This window comes from Camelus ferus, chromosome 12, assembly GCF_009834535.1.
Source record: "Camelus ferus isolate YT-003-E chromosome 12, BCGSAC_Cfer_1.0, whole genome shotgun sequence".
NCBI classification, from domain to species: domain Eukaryota; kingdom Metazoa; phylum Chordata; class Mammalia; order Artiodactyla; family Camelidae; genus Camelus; species Camelus ferus.
In genome coordinates this window covers 30939861-30948458 of record NC_045707.1, presented here as the reverse complement: position 1 = coordinate 30948458, position 8598 = coordinate 30939861, and the positions used below count along the sequence as shown (strand labels likewise).

Genomic DNA, 8598 nt, shown 5'->3' with positions numbered 1-8598 from the left:
CATGAGGTTGCTGTTGTTCAGAGACTCCTTTTATCAAATCTCTGTGATTTTTTTTTTAAATAAGAAATCTATTTGAACAAGTTTGAGCACGTCTGTCTAGGTAGCCTACCTCATCACAAGAGCCAACTTTGTAAATTAAAATGCCTTCTAGACTCTACTATAGAGAAGCATTATCATCAAATAATTATTTGTATTTAGTAAGTGAAATGCTTACATAGTTGTTAGTAAGATGGATCATACGAAATTGTTGATATTTGGCTGTTTCTTTACCCACAAACATGATTATTCTACCTAATAATAGGAAAGCCCCTTGAAAGCAAACTTTTGTCTGTTTTGTTTCCTGTTCTATCTCCAGAATGCAGAAAAATTCTTACTCCGTAGTTTCTGTGCTTTGTGGCAACTGCCAATCTAACATCCTTCTTTCTTAATAACAGTGCCCTTATTTCAGGAATGAGTCTAGGGGCAGAGATGTGCCCAGCAAAAATACTTAGCTCCCCAGTCATCTTCGAGGTTTTTTTTTTTTTTTTTTTAATTGAGATATAATTGACACAAAATATTGTGTATGTTTAAGGTGTACAACGTGTTGATTTGATACATTTATATATTGCAACATGAATACCACCATAGTGTTAGTTAACACTTCTATCATGTAACATAAATATCATTTCTTCTTTGTGGTGAGAACAGTTAAGAGCTGGTCCTAAAAATATGGAACGTTTCACAAATTTGTATGTCACCCTTGCACAGGGAGCATGCTTATCTTCTATCATTCTAATTTTAGTATATGTGCTGTTTAAGCGAGCACACGTCATCTTTGTATCAAGGGAAAGCCTGTCAAAATTCTAGCTATGCTTCTGTGTGGTGTTACTGTCTCAGCATCCACTTTGGCCAAGCAAACAAACAGCCTTAAACCAACACTAGCCCCCTCTTGCAAGCGCATGCCCTAAGACTGCAGCTACAGCTACAAATGTAATTTGCTGATATGACTTCCCCAACAGCCCTTATGATAACAATCTCCCGCCTCCCAACACCTGTATACCTTATGCTCTCCTTAGATAAGACCTCTGTGGGGTTTTTGGTTTGAATTGACCGGTCCAGCCCTAGCCTAGGAGCTCCAAAGCACTCTACTTGTAGACCTAATAAAGGCAAGTGCCCCAGGTCCTGCCTCTCTCCATCTGTCTGCAGTCTGCATTGCCCTCGTCCTGTGGCCCCTCAAGGTGTGCCGTGGACTTCCTCTAGGACCTGTGAGTAACAGACTTCTCTATTTCAGTTTCTCTCATGATCATTTGTTGAACCACGTGGGTGGCTCACCGTCTGCCACCCTGTGCCCCCTTTAACTAATGTTCATTTCACAAAGTTATAACAAAGCCTCATGACACACTTACAGCCAAGAGGTAAATGGATGTTATTCAGTGGTTCTTTCAGGAAAAGATTTTAAGGACATCAGCTCATCAGTGTATGTTTTACAGTTTGCTCTTTTATGACAGACTTGGCTTGCAGGTGGAACAGCCGGGCATCTCCTGTTTCTGAGACAAAAAGCACAATAACAGAACACTTCTTGTTTAGAGTGTTGGAGTAGAAACATGGAGAGAACTTGAGTTTCTGATACCATTGCTGATTTGTCAGATCAATCCTGAACTACCCATCTTAGGACTTCTTATTTGTGAGACAAGTCCTGATACTTAAAGAAGGATAAGCCACTCTAAATGAAGGACCTTGCTGAGAATCAGAAGACCTAAAATACTGTGCCTTTACCAACTGTAGAATCATTTAAAACATGGTGAGAGCAACATCAGATCAATCTTGGAACAGTATGTATATTCCATTTCTAGTTTATAATGACTAAATGATTAAACTATGTTGTCTCAGAAATTACATCTTCCTGGCACTTGTTCTTTTTATAAAGTTGTATCATTTGCTTGAATAAATGATACAAACAGACGGGAAAAATGCAAAAGTTATAAAAGACTTTTTCAGTAAAAGGTAACTCCCCCTGCCTCTCAGAGTCAACCATCGTTGCCAGTTTTTTGAGAGTCAATCCTTGAATTTGCAAATGTGTATATGGAAAAGTTTCAAGGAGGGAATAATGAAAAGTGCCAGTACTTCTGAGAGAGTGAATAAGATGATGGCAGAAAGATACTTCATTGGCTTTGGAAACCTGAAAGTTGTTAGTGATTCTGACAAGAAGAGTTTCAAGAGAGTGTTGACGGCAGACATCAGATCAGAGAGTGTTGGAAAAAAGCAGAGTTGGTTTCTGGACTGATTAGAGCAGGCGATTAACTGAAAACTTATATTCACTGAAAATATTATTATATTTTCAATATATATTACAATTATATATACAATTATATTTTAACAGTGATATGTTATTATGAAATTAAATAATCATAATCCATTTTAAAAAATTCATCAAGTTTTTCCACAGAGGGCAAATCAAGAAATTACTCTTAGAATGTCAATGAGCTTGTGAGAAAAATAACATTTAAATGATTCAAAAATTAAAACCATATTTCTTTTCTAACCAGTAAAAGTTATATATATATATATATTAAAAGACTATTAGTTTAAACATTGATACTTCACCAGGCCTTTTTCATTGGACTTTTCTGTTCCTCATTTTGTATGTTATTTGTCATCCAATTCACTCTCATGGTTTCAACTACCTACTGTCCTCTGAAACTATCTCTGGTCTATCTCTCTCTTATGAAACAGATCTATACTGAGAATTTTCTGGTACTATATTTATATGCCTATAAACTCAATATGTTTAAAATTGAACTTGTTTTCCCCTTCAGATCTGTGGTTTCATCCCTATTCCATAGCTCCTGAGTTCCATCCAGTTGACCGAGTCAGGAACCTGGGAGCGAACTCTGACCTTTCCTTTCCCTTTACCCCACTTATCCAATAGTAATTGCCAAGTTGCATTAACTTTACTTCCTTAATATTTCTCAAGTCAGTCTTGTATAAATATTCAGGGCTCAATTTTTTATTAATAGCTGGACTAAGGACTTCATTTCTGATCTGAATATTTTCAAGCATTTCCATTATTTGACTTTTAAAATCATCCTTTAACACTGTTGCCCTAATGGGTTCTCTATGACTTAACACCAATCAGGTACTTATCTTCTCAGAAGACGTCTTTGTTTCCAGGTTAAGATCCAAATCCCCTGGCATGACAGGCCAGCCCCTTCACCATCTGGTTCCTCATCATGAATTGATCTCCCATGACCTTTCAGTCTGGACACGTGCCCACCATTTCATTCCTCCACACTTTTTCAACTGCTCAGCAGACGCTTCTTCTACTCTTGCTGCACGGCTGGTTAAATATTTTGAATGTAATCCTTGGAGGCAGCAATATATCCCTCAGGAAAAACGTATGGGTTTAATAGCATAATGCATGTGGTAAAAGCTTTGTAAATGCAAAAAGACGATGGAAATATGTTTGGTTCTTTTTACTAAAATTTTGATGAGTGTATTAAGTCAGAATTGCCCATAGTTAAGCATTTTTCAATAGGTTCCTTTAGAAAGAGTTTACACTCTTTCGGTCCTATATTTATAGCTGACTAATGTGAACAACCACCAGTTCAAATAGCCTTAGTCCATGAGACAAGAGTCAGCATTAAGCTCAGATACCTGAACCTCATTGAAACCCTACCTCCCCACAAGGGCCTCTTGCTTTTTCAAAACTAACTGGTTCGAAAAAGGATTCTGAGGTAGACCAGCCATGAAAATAGTTTCCAGAGCTTCTGGGAATTCGAACATTTACCAAAATGTTTATAGATCCAGCAACAGGTCAGGCTTATAAAACTTTCCATTTCTCTCTATTTTGGAGGGCAATAGAGAGGACGTGGGTCCGGTTTCACATACACTTGGTATCATTAAATACCCCCCTCCACCGCCACAAATTGCATTAATGCCCTGTCTTCTCTCTTCTTCTGTTTAGAGGCATGTGAAACATGTAAAATGGTGATATAGACCAGGAGAACCAAGTGGATTTGAGCCACAGGGTTTGGGGTGTTTTTCAGTAAAGATCAGATGAAGAAGCAGTTGAAACACTGGCAAAAATGTCTTTCTGAAATGCTACTTTTAGATATGAAATAATCTAAATGGTCTCTAGGTGTTTATTCCTCAGTACAAAATATTATTTCTATAAAATTCTTTCGTGAGTATTTTAGAACCTGAGAATTTTTTAAGGTCTGTTTAGACATGTTGAACACGGGAAGAATTAATTTTAATTATAGAAATAAAATCTCTTTGAAAGTCAATATCAAAGTCTAAATGCAGCCATGATATTCCTGGATTAGTTTTAAGCACAAAATAAAAATAAGATTAAACTGCTCTAAAAAAATAAAGCCATATCTTAGCAGCATAAAATTATAGAATTTACATCTTCTTGAGTTGATGTTTGTTGCTCTTCCCTAAGGGAAGATTTTGACAATTTCATATCTCAGGATCAGAAACAAATCCAGTTTTGGGTGTGACAAATCATGTTTTGATTAAAAAAAAACTTTATTTGTAGACATTAAAATAACTAGCTTTTTAAAATCAGACTGTTCATGCTGCTCAACAAGAATTGAGGCCAAGTAGACAAAAAGGTGGAATGGTATTAATATTAAATGGAATAAATGTTTTGGTAATAATTGTCTAATCATGAGTTAAGTGAACTGACATTAAAAATGACGAATTATTCCATAAGCCTTGATTTCATCCTGGAAGTGTTCTATTGATATTCATGGGGGAGCTTACAGAATTCCACACATACTTATGGAAAATGATATTGAATATAAGATAGTCCACATTTCCCAGAGAGCACTTAAAAAAAAAAGTTAGAATTGGCCAAGATGGTGGAGTAGAAAAATCTTGCAGGGCACTTCAGCCAGACACCCCAGGACCTAGCTCCAGCCAGCAGTGGGAAGACATCAGCCCCAGCATCCCTATCTCTGCCCACCAGTGGGTCTGCTTTAGCCTCAAGACCAGCCTCACCCAACTACGAGTGGTCATCAGCCATAAGATAATGGTATTCCCAAAGCTTGAAGACCTAGCCCAACCTCTAGGGGCCAGTATGAGCCCTGGTACCAGCTCGGTCTTGGCCCTGCCCACAAGCCGGGAAATACAGGCTTCCGGACACCTCAGACCCTACAGCCAGCAGCGTGCTGATGGGTACATGCATTTCCTCCACAGTAAAGCTAACACCACACTAGTGAGTAGATATTTTGTTCTTCTAAGACGTGTAAACCTACACAGAACAAATGCTGATTCTCTTACACAGCATTCATAGAAGCACTGGGGCCTGGGAAATAATTAACCCTTCAGTGCTTTTGTACTAAATATGCCACATTTTCCCATAAACTAAATGGAAATTTAATATTCTCAGGATAAACCATCCTTGCATGATTCCTCTTGATGATGTGTTTCAAAATATATAACAAACTAGAAACTGGTCACAGAAAAATGAAGTCATGAAAGACAGTAGTACAAAGATAACTATACAGTAGGTGCTAAGGCCTAGAGAATATAAATTATTGCACAAATATTATGAAAAAGCTTTTAAAAGACAAGTGTAACTATTTCAATTACATTTTTTATTTACTTCCTTTTCAGTTATGATTTAGTGTCCTAATGTTCACAATATTTTCTTTAATTGAGGTAGAGTCAGTGTACAATGTTGTGTCAACTTCTGGTGTACAGCACAGTGTCATACATGGATACACATATATTTATTTTCATATTCTTTTTCACCATAAGCTACTACAAGATATTGAATATATTTCCCTGTGCTATACAGTATGAACTTCTTCATCTATTTTTTATATGCAATATTTTTAGTGATCTTTCAATTCCTGAATACTACTCTGTAGTGTACACTTATTTTATTAATCCAAATATGGGTCATTTTCACAGATTTGTTAAACTTTCTCTTTTACATTTTGCTTTTGTAAGCGTCAGGATCAGTGCAAAATTGATTCATGTGATTAAAGTTTGTCAATACAGAGAATGGTCAAATAAAGCAGTATAAAATAACAGAAGGCATATGGTATTTGGAATCAGATAGACAGAGATTCAACTTCAAGCTTCGCCATTTAATAGCAGTGCTATTTAGTAAAATTTCTTAGCTGTCTGGCTTCTAGTTCATCCATCTGTGAAGTGTTCACCATAGGCTTGCTGTGAGTATTCAGACTGCACATACACATTACTTAGCACAGGGTGGGAATGCAGTAACTTCTGCCTTTATGATTCACCATAAAGTGTGTTGAGCAAATGCCATGGCTCTACATCCAATTAAGCACGGTTATACACCTCGTATCTAAGTCAGATGTTACCTACACACAACTTAATGTTCTGACTGGCAGTTTGGGTTCAAATCCCTCTTTCCCTTTTAGGGAAAAAGCTGAAGAATAGAATAAACTGAGTTAGCAGCACCTGTCACCTGGATGCTATGGGCTGAATTGTGTTCTTACCCTGAAAAGTCAGTGTTTTGAAGTCCTGACCTCCAGCACCTCCGAATGCAGCCTTGTTTGGAGACAGGTTAAAGAGGTAACTAAGTTACAGTGGAGTCTTAGACTGTGTTCTAATCCAATACAACTCGTGTCCTTATAAGAGGAAATTTTGACACAGGCATAGAGGGAAGACAAAGTGAAGCTACCAGGAGAAGGCAGCCGTCTTTAAGCCAAGAAGAAAGTCCTTAGAAGAAACCAATCTTGTAGAGACCTTGATCCCTGTTCTAGCCTCCAGCACAGTGAAAAAAAATAAATTTGTGCTGCCTGAGTTCCCTGGTCTGCAGCACGTTGGTATGGCAGCCCTAGCAAATGAATGCACTGAGTAAAACCTTTTTCGCCTTGCGGAGATAGATCCAATTTTTGTGTCTTCCGGTAAGCCATTTTCAGAGTTTTAATTTCATTAAGTTCAGATTTTGAAAGTAATGTTATTCTTACCCGTAGTTATGAAAAGACTTAGAATTATACCTCTTCCTATTGAAAAAAGTACGTATCTAAAGAAGCTTTGTTCTTATTTAAGGCCTCCAACAGGCAACATAACTCAGATGCAAAATTGAAAGTTCCTGGAAAGCATAGATGTGGCTGGTGGTGTCTCAAGGCAGGCTTTTTAATGCTGAGCTGGAAGTAAGAATAGAATTCTTGTACTTTTATTGTGAAACTGGAGATGGCATATTAATAGAAAAATCTTGAAATAACTATGAGAGAGATCCCTTTTTTGTCTTTTATAGAGTAGCATAAAATATTAATTTATTTCCCTGTGGTGAAGCTTTCAAACACATGAAATCACTTTTCACTGCAAAAGTACAGTTGACAGGCCTATTTTTATGTGCAGCATTTTTTGTTTTTACTATTGAGAATATTGCTTAGTCAAAGTTTATAATCACTGTTTCCAGGTAAATCAAAACCTAATAAATGAAAAAAATAAAATGTAACACTGTTCCAATTTAATGGTAGATATGGCAGAGTCAGGTTCCATAATCACATTCTAGACTCTATTTTCCTTTCATGTTGATTTAAAAAAATGAATTTATGAAGTTCTCCAAACAAATAGCTCTTGATAACAGCTCTACATAAATGTCATGACTATACAACAATGAATTCTAATTTGTATGCCTTAAAATCAGTTTCATCTCAATTACTGTAACTCAGTATTATGGCCCCATGACTAGCATTTGTGCTTCCTCCTTATGTAAATGAAAGTGTCTGAATCTATCAATCACATATCCAGCCATGTCATTGTACCTGGCTAGAGGAAGCTTCCTTTTCCCCCATCTGATCCCCACATTCCTTACAGGAGATCAGAAATTCACCTCTGTGCCCAGGGACTCCAGGCAGCATTTAGGACTGAAATAAGGGTGGCAAACTGAAAACAGGGAAGTGGGGTTCACATTTCCATGAGGAACAGTGAGTATCTCAGCCTCCTTCTCACAGCTGCTGCCAGACAACTGGAACTGTGCACAGGAGCCTGGGGCATTCTTTTTTTGGAAATTGGACTACCTGAGATAGAAAAAGGGAACCTCAAGGAAATAATGGCAATGCATGAAGAAGAAGAAAAAATTCAAAATGGGAAAAGCCTCTTGATAATATCCTTGGAACATAAAAGAAGATGTTATGCCTTAAAACTTGAACAGGGATGAACAAAAAAGAAACAATACCAGGCAAGAAAGAGCAATAGCTCTAAATATATAATGAACGAGTGTTTCAGTAGAAAAAGTAAAATGTAAGGTCAAGAAAATCACCAATAAATAGGAGGAAAATGTAGGAAAATTAGAAAATTCTATCAAGAGAGGCAACATCTGAATTCTAGGGCTCAAAGACATAAGCGCTTGTATTGAAAGAACCACAGAGTGCCTACCTCAGTGGTTGAAAAAAACATCCCGCCCGAGTCTTTCTTTATTACTGTCCTTGAAAAGGGCTATTATGCGGGCTTTCATTTATTGGTGCTTGAAAAATAGCTCTATTTGAAGCTGTTGCTATTGCAGAAGGGAACACAGAGTAATTTTTAAATATTCTAAGTCCAAGTAGTCTTTAATATTCCAAGCACTGCTTAATGCCTTTTAATAACTGAAGAGTTTATTGATAATTTTGTGCCTTTCCTGATAAT

At 37.0% G+C, this 8598-nt stretch overlaps 1 non-coding gene across 1 annotated transcript; it reads right to left on the bottom strand.

The window, feature by feature from the left end:
• Positions 1-702: 702 nt before the first annotated feature.
• LOC116667867 lies at positions 703-805 on the bottom strand. The gene has a single exon (XR_004324920.1). It is a non-coding gene; the product is annotated as a U6 spliceosomal RNA (small nuclear RNA).
• Between the last annotated feature and the right edge of the window lie 7793 nt (positions 806-8598).